We start from the raw sequence: 15,212 nt of genomic DNA, 5'->3' as shown, positions 1-15,212 counted from the left end.
GCAGCTGAACAGATTTGTATCAGGGGTGTAGCGCGGAGGGCCATTCGGCCCATTTTGTCTGCTGCATGAGAATGTTGGACAGTTGCCCGAGTAACTGATAACTTTTCCAGGTCACTCTTGATTCAGGGGACCTCAGATTTTATTTTGGCCTGAAAGCCGTCTTCTCATCTCTACGTTGGGTAAATCTCCGCGGGGGTTAGATACTAACAACAGGCCAGTAAAGTTTCAATCGGTGAATGTTCCCTCCCCGCACCCACCCCAGCGAGAGGTCTCTGCCAGCGGAGACCTGGTGCAATGGGCACGCCAGAGGGAGGATCGTAGGCCATTGAAGCCCCCGGGTAGTTAGGGGGCGTGGCTGGGCAGTGTCCATCTGGCAGTGCCTGGTTGGCGCCCTGCATGTACCATTTGGGCACTACCAGTGTGCCGGGGCAGTGCCCTGGGAGTCTGAGAGGGGGTGGGCCCGAGTGGGGGCTACGAAGCTATGATGAAGTGGTGAGGGGTTGTGTGGGAGGTCGTGCAAGGGGGTCATGCAGGGGTAGGTCAGGAAGGGGGGCATGTCGGAGGTCACGATGGGGGGCAGGTCAAGGGTCATGATGGGGAGCAGGTCAGGGGTCATAATGGGGGCAGGTCAAGGGTCATGATGGGGAGCAGGTCAGAGGTCATAATGGGGACAGGTCAAGGGTCATGAAGGGACAGGTCAGGGGTCATGACGGGGTGTCAGGTCAGGGGTCATGATTGGGGAGCATGTCAAGGGTCATGATGGAGGGCAGGTCAGGGGTCATGATGGGAGTCATGTTGGTGGTCATGTTGGAGAGACAGGTCAGGGGTCATGATGGGGGGCAGGTCAAGGGTTGTGATGAGGGGCAGGTCAGGCGTCATGCAGAGGGACACTTCGGAAGGGTTCTAATGCCTTGATACTGGCGACCTGCGGAAGGGAGGGAATGCGGGAACATGCCGCTGATGGCGTGGGATGGGGATCCCGATGTCCGTGGGGGGGGGGGGGGTCTCCCAGTGCACTGCGAGACCGGGACACCCTTGCGGAAAGGTGCTCTGGAATCGGCTCACCGGCGTGTTAAGCCCCCCAACCCCCCGCCCTCCCCCCATCCCCAGTACCGGCACAAAACTCCCAACTCACCAAAAAAAGTGACCAAGTGTGGAAGCATTGTGATCTGGAGCGCGCCCCGAGAGACCAGCACAGATCGCTCCGGTATTCTGGTTTTTTTTGGGTAAAATTGTGGCCATTGGAACAAATGATCAGAATTTGGTCAAAGAGGGAGACTTCGTAGACGAGGGAGAATCAGAGACGCTTACGAGAGGAATTCCATTGCTTTGGACATGGCCACCAGCAGTGGGGTGAGTGCGTAAGAGGCCAGAATGACAGGAAAATAAAGATCTCAGACAGTTGGAAGGCTGGAGGAGTTCACCGAGATGAGGAACATCGAGGCAACAGAGGGGTTTGACCATGAGAATGAGAAGTTTACATTTCAGGCATAACTTGTTCAGGAGTCAAAGCAGACCAACAAGGAAAGGGGGAGTCAGCTGGGTGGGATTGGATACAAGTTTGGATGCAAGCTTTCTAAAGCAAATTACGATAAAGTTTTCAGACCTAAGCTCAGTTGAGCTATGAGTTAACTTGCCACAAGCTACATTTCCCAATTTGAGGTTATTTGCATAAACTTTTGACTTGTTTTGTTTTGTCAAAACTTGGCGATTTTTCAATTGGCCAATGGCTGGTAGCAAAATGTACCAGTTCAGTCTGACTTGGAAACAGTGCAAACACGTCCACTCTCACCCCAGAGATGCCGGGGTTCATTATAGCGGCTCAAGGTACTGCCGCAATAGGCGATTGGCGGCACGGTGGCACAGTGGGTTAGCACTGCTGCCACGCAGCACCAGGGACCCGGGTTCGATTCCTGGCTTGGGTCACTGTCTGCATGGAGTCTGCACCCTCTCCCCGTGTCTGCATGGGTTTCCTCCGGGTGCTCCGGTTTCTTCCCGCACTCCGAAAATGTGTAGGTTAGGTGGATTGGCCATGCTAAATTGCCCCTCAGTGTCCAAAGATGTGCAGGTTAGGTGCATTTGCCATGTTAAATTGTCCCTTAGTGTCCAAAGATGTGCAGGTTAGGTGGATTGGCCATGCTAAATTGTCCCTCAGTGTCCAAAGATGTGCAGGTTAGGTGGATTGACCATGCTAAATTGCCCCTTAGTGTCCAAAGATGTGCAGGTTGGGTGGATTGGCCATGCTAAATTGCTCCTTAGTATCCAAAGATGTGCAGGTTAGGTGGATTGGCCATGCTAAATTGCCCCTTAATGCCCAAAGATGTGCAGGTTAGGTGGATTGGCCATGCAAAATTGCCCCTTAGTGTCCAAAGATGTGCAGGTTAGGCAGATTGACCATGCTAAATTTCCCCTTAGTGTCCAAAGATGTGCAGGCTAGGTGGATTGGCTATGCTAAATTGCCCCGTGGTATCCAAAGATCTGCAGGTTATGTGGATTGGCCATGCTAAATTGCCCCTTAGTGTCCAAAGATGTGCAGGTTAGGTGGATTGGCCACGCTAAATTGCTCCTTAGTGTCAGAGGGACTAGCAGGGTAAATACGTGGGGTTGTGAGGATAGGACCTGGGTGGAATTGTCAGTGCAGGCTCAATGGGCCGAATGGCCTCCTTCTGCACTGTAGGGATTTTATGATTCTAGTTTCAGGATGGTGCCCATTGTCAAAAAAACCCCCCCATCTGGTTCACTCATGTCCCTTTAGGAAAGGAAATCTGCCGTCCTTACCCGGTCTGGCCGACATGTGACTCCAGAGCCACAGCAATGTGGTTGACTCTCAACTGCCCTCTGAAGAGGTTCAGCAAGCGATTTGAGGGCTATTAGAGATGGGCAAAAACTGTTGGCATTGCCGGCGACACCCACACCCCACGAAAGAATAAACAAAACTCACATTTTTAAAAATCGTATCGTATGTAAAGCTTTGTCTGTTTAATAAAATGGTAAAAGATGTTTGTCTGTGTTTGCTTTTACGATCTCTTTTCATTGCCTCCCCCTGGAGCTGGGAACTTTATTATCCTAATGGCCACTGGGCAGTCACTGGCTCTTGGAACACTGTGTACAGTTCCGGTCACCCTATTATAGAAAGGATATTATTAAAAAAGATTTACTAGGATGCTACCGGGACTTGATGGCTTGAGTTATAAGGAGAGGCTGGATAGACTGGGACTTTTTTCCCTGGAGGCATAGGAGGCTGAGGGGTGATCTTATAGAGATCTATAAAATAATGAGGGGCTCAGATCAGCTAGGTAGTCAACATCTTGTCCCAAAGGTAGGGGAGTCTAAAACTAGAGGGCATAGGTTTAAGGTGAGAGGGGAGAGATACAAAAGGGTCCAGAGGGGCAATTTTTTCACTCAGAGGGTGGTGAGTGTCTGGAACGAGCTGCCAGAGGCAGTAGTAGAGGCGGGTACAATTTTGTCTTTTAAGAAGCTGATGACACCAAGATTGGTGGAGTAGTGGATGAGGTGGAGGGCTGTTGTAGGCTGCAAAGAGACATAGATAGGATGCAAAGCTGGGCTGAAAAATGGCAAATGGAGTTTAACCCTGATAAATGTGAGGTGATTCATTTTGGTAGGACTAATTTAAATGTGGATTACAGGGTCAAAGGTAGGGTTCTGAAGACTGTGGAGGAACAGAGAGATCTTGGGGTCCATATCCACAGATCTCTAAAGGTTGCCACTCAAGTGGATAGAGCTGTGAAGAAGGCCTATAGTGTGTTAGCTTTTATTAACAGGGGGTTGGAGTTTAAGAGCCGTGGGGTTATGCTGCAACTGTACAGGACCTTGGTGAGACCACATTTGGAATATTGTGTGCAGTTCTGGTCACCTCACTATTAGAAGGGTGTGGAAGCGCTGGAAAGAGTGCAGAGGAGATTTACCAGGATGCTGCCTGGTTTGGAGGATAGGTCTTATGAGGAAAGGTTGAGGGAGCTAGGGCAGTTCTCTCTGGAGCGGAGGAGGCTGAGGGGAGACTTAATAGAGGTTTATAAAATGATGAAGGGGATAGATAGAGCGAACGTTCAAAGACTATTTCCTTGGGTGGATGGAGCTATTACAAGGGGGCATAACTATAGGGTTCATGGTGGGAGATATAGGAAGGATATCAGAGGTAGGTTCTTTACACAGAGAGTGGTTGGGGTGTGGAATGGACTGCCTGCAGTGATAGTGGAGTCAGACACTTTAGGAACATTTAAGCGGTTATTGGATAGGCACATGGAGCACACCAGGATGATAGGGAGTGGGATAGCTTGATCTTGGTTTCAGATAAAGCTCGGCACAACATCGTGGGCCGAAGGGCCTGTTCTGTGCTGTACTGTTCTATGTTTTATGTAAGAAGCGTTTAGACAGTTACATGGGTAAGATGGGTATAGAGGGATATGGGCCAAACGCGGGCAATTGGGACTAGCTTAATGGTTAAAAAAAAAAGGGCGGCATGGACAAGTTGGGCCGAAGGGCCTGTTTCCATGCTGTAAACCTCTATGACTCTAAGATGCCCTGGTAGGGTTGCCATCTCTGGTTAAACCTATTTCTGGAGATTTAGATATATGGACTCCTGCCTTCAAGTGTCCATCCAATCAAGTTGAGAATATGGACTCTATCTTGGTTTCCAGGCTGCGGCGTTTGCTGTAGAGTTGGTGTATGAGGTGGTTGAGGAGGGTGAGAGAGGTGCGACGGCAAAGTCTCTCAGCGTAGTCTGTGTTATAGGTTGACCTGATGGGTTCGTGATCCGTAGTCTTTTGGGTATCATATTCTCAACTTGCGCTCAGGATGCAGACCAGCTGCGAAAGACTTGATTAGTTGTAAGTATTCGCATTCCAACCATTATTCATGTAAATTGAGTTTGTGTCTTTATATGCCCTGTTTGTGAACAGAATTCCCACTCACCTGAAGAAGGGGCTTGGAGCTCCGAAAGCTTGTGTGGCTTTTGCTACCAAATAAACCTGTTGGACTTTAACCTGGTGTTGTTAAACTTCTTACTGTGTTTACCCCAGTCCAACGCCGGCATCTCCACACCATTAAATTCCATTTGCCATTTTTCAGCCCATTTTTCTAGTTGGTCCAAATCCCTCTGCAAGCATTGAAAACCTTCCTCACTGTCCACTACACCTCCAATCTTTGTATCATCAGCAAACTTGCTGATCCAATTTACCACATTATCATCCAGATCATTGATATAGATGACAAACAACAATGGACCCAACACCGATCCCTGCGGCACACCACTAGTCACAGGCCTCCACTCAGAGAAGCAATCCTCCACAACCACTCTCTGGCTTCTTCCATTGAGCCAGTGTCTAATCCAATTTATTACCTCCCCATGTATACCTAGCGACTGAACCTTCCTAACTAATCTCCCATGAGGGACCTTGTCAAAGGCCTTGCTGAAATCCAGGTAGACAACATCCACCACCTTCCCTTCATCCACTTTCCTGGTAACCTCCTCGAAAAACTCTAATAGATTGGTCAAACATGACCTACCACGCACAAAGCCATGTTGACTCTCCCTAATAAGTCCCTGTCTATCCAAATATTTGTAGATCCTATCCCGTATCACACCTTCCAATAACTTGCCCACCACCGACGTCAAACTTACTGGCCGATAATTTCCCGGATTTCTTTTGGAACCTTTTTTAAACAACGGAACAACATGAGCCACCCTCCAATCATCCGGCACCTCCCCCGTGAATACTGACATTTTAAATATGTCTGCCAGGGCCCCTGCAAGTTCAACACTAGCTTCCCTCAAGGTCCGTGGGAATACCCTGTCTGGGGATTTATCCACTCTGATTTGCCTCAAGACAGCGAGCACCTCCTCCCCTTTAATCTGTAAAGGTTCCATGACCTCCCTACCTGTTTGCCCTATTTCCATAGACTCCATGCCCGTTTCCTCAGTAAATTTCAAGAATAAATTAGATATAGCTCTTGGGGCTAAAGGGATCAAGGGATATGACAGGGGGGAAGGGGGGGGAATCAGGATATTGAATTCGATGATCAGCCATGATCAAAACGAATGGCGCAGCAGGCTTGAAGGGCCGAATGGCCTCCTCCTGCTTCTAGTTTGCAACCCTTCAACCCTCTTGGTCCTGTTGACAAAGGTCATTTGCTTCTTCAGGAGTCAGAGTTTAAGGGTCAAGGGTGGTTGGCTCTGAGGAAACTGGGGGTGGGAGCCTCTCGGGGATTCCATCAACAGAAGGGTGGAAGATAAACCAATTTATTGATGCGCCTCAGATTGGATTTGGCCTTTATTTGTCCCCTGGCTCTCCACGGTAATAAAGGTGTTTAGACCAAATAAACACTGAGGAACAAACTCCACCTTTTGCTTTACATTAGATAATAATTCTACAACAAATGATTAGGAAATAATTTTACTCTTGCTTACAGCAACAAGTCCACTGTTTGGGTTTCAAAACCACATTTTGCAGATCCGAGGCTTCGACTCAAGCTGACCTTAACGGCACCTCCTCCACCTCTACCCGCCAGTTACCTCCTCTCTCACTCCATCGTGCCCCCTTCTCCAGTCGCTGCCTTCAATCCTCGTAGTGGCTGAGCTGCCAACTTTTTCACATTTGAAGAAGGGCCTCTCTGACTGTGGGAGGGGGAGAGGGAGGGCTTCTGGTGATGGTAGGAATGGTGGGAGGGTGAGGATTAAAAGGTATAACCTGTCTTGTGGAGTACCACAACGTCACCTCTCTGCTAGCCGACTCATGGCCTTACAGTCCCGTTCAAATCACCAAGGCTATGGGTGGCATGGTGGCATGGTGGTTAGCGCTGCTGCCTCACAGCGTCAGTGTGGTGAACCATTGTTGGTTCCCACCAGGTAGTGCTGAGCCATGGTCTGGCCAGTACTATGAGTCTGTATATATGTTACTGTTGGGGTTAGGGTTGGGCTGTTCTACCTGTTAATATTGTTGTTATGGTACACCCCAGTCGGCTCCGCCTCCTGGGAGAGGTATAAAGGTCACTGCTCTGCCTGGTGACCCTTTAGTCTGGGATCGTGTACTGTATATGGTAGCTCTGTTATTGTTGGCAATAAAAGCCTTTATTTCCCGAGTACATCACGCCTCTCGTGTGTTATATCGCGCATCAATTTTATTACCAACCAAGTAAATTCTTTTTTTTGAAAAAAAAACGACAAAGAAAACATGGAGCAAATGCTTAAACCCGAACGGCTTACGTTGGACCCACGTGCGGCGGGAGCTTCGAACACTTTCGACCACTGGTTGAAGTGTTTCCAGGATTACCTCGACGCCTCCACAGCGGTCAACGACGACGCCGACAGACTCCGGGTCCTCCACGCGAGGGTAAGCGACGCTGTATACCTGGCGATCCGTGGGGCCACCGACTACAAAGGGGCCCTCGAGCTTCTCAAGAAGCGATACAACAAACCGCCGAACGAGATGCATGCTCGATACCTTCTAGCCACTCGACGGCGGCAGCCCGGCGAAACGACGGAACAGTACCCGTGCGAGCTTCAACAGCTAGCCAGAGCCTGCAACTGCAAGTCAGTGTCGGCAGCCCAGTACATGAACGACCTCGCTCGAGATGCGTTCGTGGCGGGAATCGGCTCGTCGTACATCCGTCTTCGGCTGTTGGAGCAAGGTAGCCTCGATCTCACTAAATCCATAGAGTTAGCTGATGCTCTAGAAACGGCCTTCAAAAGTCTGGCGATGTACCCCGACGACCACGTGGAGACAGTGTGGCAGGGGCAGTCACAGACCCCACTTCATTCAGCGGGACCGAAAAACTGCGCGATTGCGTTCCCAGCCTCGAACCTGACGACGGCAGCAGCTCCAGGTGGCCCGCGGTGTTACTTCTGTGGGGGGGTGAAACACCCTCGGCAGCGATGTCCAGCTAAAGCGGTGTTGTGCTCTGCCTGCGGCAAGAAGGGTCACTATTCCAAGGTATGCCGGTCCAAACTTCCATCCAAGAACAGCAGTGCGGCGTGTGACTCCCCGGAGCCGGCCTCCTTGTCTTCTGCATCTTCAAGGTCTTCCGCCACGTGCGATTCCAGGACGTCGCCATTCCGAACGACGGAGTCGCAAGACACGTGCGACCTGCAGGGGCCGCAGGTTTTGGCGCCATCGTCCACGTGCGACCTATGGGGGCAGCCATTTTGGTCGGCACCGACCGCGAATGACCAGCAGGGGTCGTCATCAACCATCTCAGCCACCTGCAGTTGCGCCCACGAGCCAACGGTGGCGTCGATCATCCTGGACCAGGCCAAGCCTCACAGACTCGACAAGTCCATGATGGACATACATTTTTGTTTGACAGCGGGAGCACGGAGAGCTTCATTCACCCTGACACCGTGAAGCGGTGTGGTCTCCAGATTCGGACTGTCAAGCAGACAATTTTGATGGCGTCAAGGTCCCGGTCTGTCACCGTGCTAGGGAGTTGCGTGGTAAATCTGACGGTGCAGGACACAGTCTACGAGAACTTCAAGCTCCTTGTGTTACCGCACCTTTGTGCGCCAATACTCCTAGGACTAGATTTTATGGTCCACTTGAAGAGTGTAACGCTGCAGTACGGTGGGCCACTCCCTCCGCTTTCAGTGGGAGACCCGCAGCCCTAAATTGCCCAACGCGCTCCACATGTAGTCTCTCAACGCTTAGGATTACCACACCCTCCCTATTCCAGAATCTTGTGCCAGGCTGCAAGCCCATCGCAACAAAGAGCAGGCGTTACAGCGCTGAAGATCGGATCTTCATTCGATCTGAAGTTCAGCGGCTCCTCAAGGAAGGGATCATCCAACCTAGCGCTAGTCCTTGGAGAGCGCAAGTCGTGGTGGTTAAGAATGGGAACAAACCCCGGATGGTCATAGACTATAGTCAGACCATTAACAGATACACGCAGCTGGATGCGTATCCCCTCCCTCAATCAGATTGCGTAGTACCGGGTGTTCTCCACCATCGACTTAAAATCTGCTTACCACCAGCTCCCCATTCACCCAGAGGACCGACAATACACGGCCTTTGAGGCGGATGGTCGCCTGTACCATTTTTAAGGGTTCCTTTTGGTGTCACGAATGGGGTCTCGGTCTTCCAGCGTGCTATGGACCGAATGGTGGACCAGAACGGACTGCGGGCTACCTTCCTGTACCTGGACAACGTCACCATCTGCGGCCATGACCAGCAGGACCACGATGCCAACCTTCTTAGATTCTTACGCACTGCATCTCGCCTGAATCTGACCTACAACAGGGAGAAGTGTGTATTCCGCACGCGCCGCCTAGCTATCCTCGGATACGTGGTGGAAAACGGGGTCCTTGGCCCTGATCCAGACCGTATGCGTCCTCTCCTCGAACTTCCCCTGCCCACTAGCGTCAAAGCACTGAGAAGTTGCTTAGGCTTCTTCTCATACTACGCACAGTGGGTTCCCAATTACGCGGACAAAGCCCGTCCGCTCATCAAGTCTACCTCTTTTCCCCTAGCAACAGAGGCTCGCTTAGCCTTTGCGAGAATAAAAGCCGACATCGCGAAAGCCACGATGCATGCTATCGATGAGTCCATCCCCTTCCAGGTGGAGAGTGATGCATCTGATTTCGCCCTGGCCGCCACATTTAACCAGGCGGGCAGGCCCATCGCCTTTTTTTCTCGCACCCTCCAAGGCCCTGAAATTCGACATTCAGCGGTGGAAAAGGAGGCCCAGGCCATTGTGGAGGCCGTTCGGCATTGGCGCCATTACTTGGCGGACAAACGGTTCACTCTGCTCACGGACCAGCGGTCCGTGGCGTTCATGTTCAACAACACATTACGGGGTAAGATCAAGAATGATAAGATCTTGAGGTGGAGAGTCGAACTCTCCACCTACAATTATGATATCATGTATCGTCCAGGGAAGCTCAACGAGCCCTCGGATGCCCTGTCGCGTGGAACATGCGCTAGTATGCAGGAGAATCGATTGCAGGCTCTCCACAATGACCTCTGCCATCCGGGGGTCAATCGGCTCTTCCACTTCATAAAAGCCCGGAATCTACCCTACTCGGTGGAGGATGTCAGGTCCATAACCAGAAGCTGCCGGGTATGCGCGGAATGCAACCCGCACTTCTACCGACCTGACAGGGCACAACTCGTTAAGGCCACTCGTCCCTTCGAAAGACTGAGTGTGGACTTTAAGGGCCCCTTCCCTCGACAGATCGGAACGTGTACTTCCTCAATGTGGTTGATGAGTACTCACGATTCCCTTTTGTCATCCCCTGTTCTGATACGACCGCTGCCACGGTTATCAAGGCATTTCGTGATCTTTTCACCCTGTTCGGTTACCCCTGTTACATGCACAGCGATAGGGGCTCGTCGTTCATGAGCGATGACTTGAGGCAATACCTGCTCTCATATGGGATTGCCTCTAGTAGAACCACGAGCTACAACCCAAGGGGTAACGGACAGTTCGAACGAGAGAATGCTACAGTCTGGAAGGCTGTCTTACTGGCATTGAGGTCTAAAGGTCTTCCAGTCTCCCGTTGGCAAGAGGTACTCCCTGATGCGCTCCACTCCATACGCTCACTCCTGTGTACGGCAACCAACGCTGCTCCTCATGAGAGAATGTTTTCATTCCCTAGGAAGTCTTCCTCTGGGACCTCATTACCGTCTTGGTTGACGTACTCAGGACCTGTCCTCCTGCGGCGACATGTTAGGACCCGCAAGTCCGACCCTTTGGTTGAACAGGTCCATCTCCTCCACGCCAACCCTCAGTATGCCTACATGGCATATCCTGACGGGCGAGAGGACACGGTCTCGATTCGAGATCTGGCGCCAACAGGGGGCTTGGAAACCCCTGTCGCTCCCACACCTACTGTTAGGGACCCCCCAACCATTATTTCCCCTCCTGACACGGCACGGGCAGTATCGGGACCACCACTTAACCCTCTTACTCCCGTGTACAGCTTGCCTGAGTCCAGGAGATGGTCGCCACTTCAAGGCGTGCCCGAGTTCAGCGGATTGTCACCACCTCGTGGTCTACCGGCCCGTGAGGCACTGGAGGAGTCGCTGGACACCGCCTTGGAGAGAACGTCACCGCGATTGCCTGAACCGGTGTCATCGCCGGTGTTGAGGAGGTCACAGCGACGGTGCGGTCCCCCAGACCGTTTGAACTTATAGACAAATGAACAATTGTTCTGTGTTTTGTACCCCGCCGGCCTTTGTTTTCAAAGGAGGGGTGAATGTGGTGAACCATTGTTGGTTACCACCAGGTAGTGCTGAGCCATGGTCTGGCCAGTACTATGAGTCTGTATATATGTTACTGTTGGGGTTAGGGTTGGGCTGTTCTACCTGTTAATATAGTTGTTATGGTACACCCCAGTCGGCTCCGCCTCCTGGGAGAGGTATAAAGGTCACTGCTCTGCCTGGTGACCCTTTAGTCTGGGATCGTGTACTGTATATGGTAGCTCTGTTATTGTTGGCAATAAAAGCCTTTATTTCCCGAGTACATCACGCCTCTCGTGTGTTATATCGCGCATCAGTCAGGGACCCGGGTTCGATTCCAGCTTCGGGTCACTTTCTGTGTGGAATTTGCACATTCTCCCCGTGACTGCGTGGGTTTCCTCCGGGTGCTCTGGTTTCCTCCCACAGTCCAGAGATATGCAGGTTAGGTGGATTGGCCATGCTAAATTGCTCCTTAGTGTCCAAAGATGCGCAGGTTAGGTGGATTGGCCAAGCTAAATTGCCCCTTAGTGCCCCAAGATGTGCAGGTTAGGTGGATTGGCCATGGTAAATTGCCCCTTAGTGTCCAAAGATATGCAAGTTAGAGGGATTAGTGGGATAAATATGTGGGGTTGTGGGGATAGGGCCTGGGTAGGATTGTTGTTGGTGCAGGATCGATGGGCCAAATAGCCTTTTTCTACCCTGTAGTGATTCTACGATTCTGTGTGAATTAGGAGCCATTTGGCCCCTCGAGCCTGTTCCGCCATTCAATAAGATCATGGCTGATCTGACTGTAACCTCAATCCCGCATTCTCGCCTAACCCCTCCTCCCCCCGACTGATACCAAACCCTTCCGACACTTTCCGCGGGGACTCATCCACGCACTCCCTTCAAGGTTAGTGCCAACCGTTCTGGTCCAATTAAATCTTTCCTTACAGCCTACAGCAGGAAAGTCAAGGTTTCGAGTCCCCACTCCAGAGAATTGAACAGAAAAACTAAGCTCCCAGTGTGGTCCTGGGGGAGTGCAACATGGCCAAAGATGCTATCTTTCCAGTGAGACATCTTAAACTGAGGTCTTAATTGTCCACCCTTTCCAACTGTAAAAAAAAAAAATTCCATGCCCTCTATTTGAAGAAAGACAGGGGGAGTTTCCCATCTGGGGCCAATATTTATTCCTGAAATCAACATCATAAAAACACAGAATCTGGTCATTAGCGCATTGCTGGTTGTGGGATCTTGCTGTGCACAAAAAGGCTGCCCTGTTTCCTACACTTCAAGAAGTACTTTTTTTTGGCTGTAAAGTATTGTGGGATGTCCTGGGATGGTGAAAGACGCTATAGAAATGCGGAGGGACAATTTTTACGGGCCGGAATTCTCCGGTCTTGCCACCGCGGCTGCCAGCGAGAATGGAAAATTTGACGCTCAGGCAAATCTCCGTTCACTGCAGGGGGACCAGAGAATCCCAGCCGCGGGAGAGCTCGGAGAATCCCAGCCGCGGGAGAGCTCGGAGAATCCCAGCCGCGGGAGAGCTCGGAGAATCCCAGCCGCGGGAGAGCTCGGAGAATCCCAGCCGCGGGAGAGCTCGGAGAATCCCAGCCGCGGGAGAGCTCGGAGAATCCCAGCCGCGGGAGAGCTCGGAGAATCCCAGCCGCGGGAGGGCTCGGAGAATCCCAGCCGCGGGAGAGCTCGGAGAATCCCAGCCGCGGGGCGAGGGTGGGAGAATCCCAGCCGCGGGGCGAGGGTGGGAGAATCCCAGCCGCGGGGCGAGGGTGGGAGAATCCCAGCCGCGGGGCGAGGTCAGGGATCCCACTCACGGGAGAGCTCGGAGAATCCCAGCCGCGGGGCGAGGGTGGGAGAATCCCAGCCGCGGGAGAGCTCGGAGAATCCCAGCCGCGGGGCGAGGGTGGGAGAATCCCAGCCGCGGGGCGAGGGTGGGAGAATCCCAGCCGCGGGGCGAGGGTGGGAGAATCCCAGCCGCGGGGCGAGGGTGGGAGAATCCCAGCCGCGGGGCGAGGTCAGAGAATCCCACTCACGGGAGAGCTCGGAGAATCCCAGCCGCGGGGCGAGGGTGGGAGAATCCCAGCCGCGGGAGAGCTCGGAGAATCCCAGCCGCGGGAGAGCTCGGAGAATCCCAGCCGCGGGGCGAGGGTGGGAGAATCCCAGCCGCGGGAGAGCTCGGAGAATCCCAGCCGCGGGAGAGCTCGGAGAATCCCAGCCGCGGGGCGAGGGTGGGAGAATCCCAGCCGCGGGGCGAGGGTGGGAGAATCCCAGCCGCGGGAGAGCTCGGAGAATCCCAGCCGCGGACGGCGAGGTGGGAGAATCCCAGTCACGGTCTCGTTTCCGTGGTATAAGTTGGCGGTGGCAGACTCGTGGGTGTGGTCTGATCTCACAGGGCTGTGCCAGTTTGGCAGGGAGAAGACTTGGCTCCTTGCCAGTGCTAAGCTGCTGTCCCTCCAACTGAGTACACACTCCAGCTGTCAATGTTTAACCTCCTCCACCATTGTGAGATAACCCAAACAGAATTAACTCATCCCGATCTTCATATAACACCCCCGCCCTGCTCCTGTGACATGTCACCCACTGGGGAACCATTGATCAGGGCAGGGCTATCATATATGATTATGCATGTGTGTGTGTGTCAGAGCGTACATGTATGAGTGCATGTTTGTGTGTGTGAGTGTGAGTGTGCATGAGTGCAAGTGTGCATGTGAGCGCGTGAACATGTTAGTGTGTGTGAGTGCGTGACTGTGCAATCCCTACAGTGCAGAAGGAGGCCATTCAGCCCATCAAACCGACACCAACAACAATCCCACCCAGGCCCTATCCCCGTAACCCTGTGTATTTACCCGAGCTAGTCCCCCTGACACTAAGGGACAATTTAGCATAGCCAACCAACCTCACCTGCACATCTTTTTGGAGTGTGGGAGGAAACCGGAGCACCCGGAGGAAACCCACGCAGACACGGGGAGAACGTGCAAACTCCACACAGACAGTGACCCGAGGCCGGGAATTGAACCCAGGTCCCTGGAGCCGTGAGGCAGCAGTGCTAACCACTGTGCCACTGTGCCGCCCATGCCTGGACTGGAGTATTTTCACTATGAAGAGAGAACAAAGAACAAAGAACAGTACAGCACAGGAAACAGAGAACAAAGAACAAAGAACAAAGAACAGTACAGCACAGGAAACAGGCCCTTCGGCCCTCCAAGCCTGTGCCGCTCCTTGGTCCAACTAGACCAATCGTTTGTATCCCTCCATTCCCAGGCTGCTCATGTGACTATCCAGGTAAGTCTTAAACGATGTCAGAGGTTGGATAGGCTTGGGTTGTTTTCCTTGGAGCAGAGAAGGCTGAGGGGGGACCTGATTGAGGTGTACAAGATTATTAAGTCACACGGATAGGGTAGATAGAAAGAAACTTTTTCCCTTCGTAGAGAGGTCAATTAGCGGGGGGGGGGGGGGGCACAGATTTAAGGTAAGGGGCAGGAGGTTCAGAGAGGACTTAAGGAAAAGCTTCTTCACCCAGAGGGTGGTGGGAATCTGGGACTCACTGCCTGAAAGGGTGTGCGAGGCAGGAATTCTCACACCATTGAAGAAATATTTAGATACGAACTTGTTACACTAGAGCAAACAAGGCTATGGACCAAGTGCTGGAAAATGGGATAAACTAGATAGGTGCTCAATGGCTAGCACAGGCACAATGGGCTGAAGGGCCTCTTTCTGTGCTGTGGAACCCAATGTCTCCATGACAACTCTTCAAGGTCGCAACTGTGCGGTGACTGACTTACAGTGGTGCCTTCCCTCAGGGATTAGTCCAGTTCCCCAAGAAAGCTTTGGAAAGATGTTTTGTCAGAGCGCGCAAGACTTCAGACCACCAGAAATACAAAGTCGATCCTTTGGAGTGCAGGATAGTTATCAACATGCAGACAGGACAAGAATAAATCGCCAAAGATACAGACAAACCATCAGAACAGATGATTGGGACAATGGTGATCTTGCAGACTCCTTTTTATTAACCACAGCTCAGCCTTC

This window comes from Mustelus asterias, chromosome 21 (assembly GCF_964213995.1).
Source record: "Mustelus asterias chromosome 21, sMusAst1.hap1.1, whole genome shotgun sequence".
Classification (NCBI taxonomy): domain Eukaryota; kingdom Metazoa; phylum Chordata; class Chondrichthyes; order Carcharhiniformes; family Triakidae; genus Mustelus; species Mustelus asterias.
Note: the sequence above shows the minus strand (reverse complement) of the source record.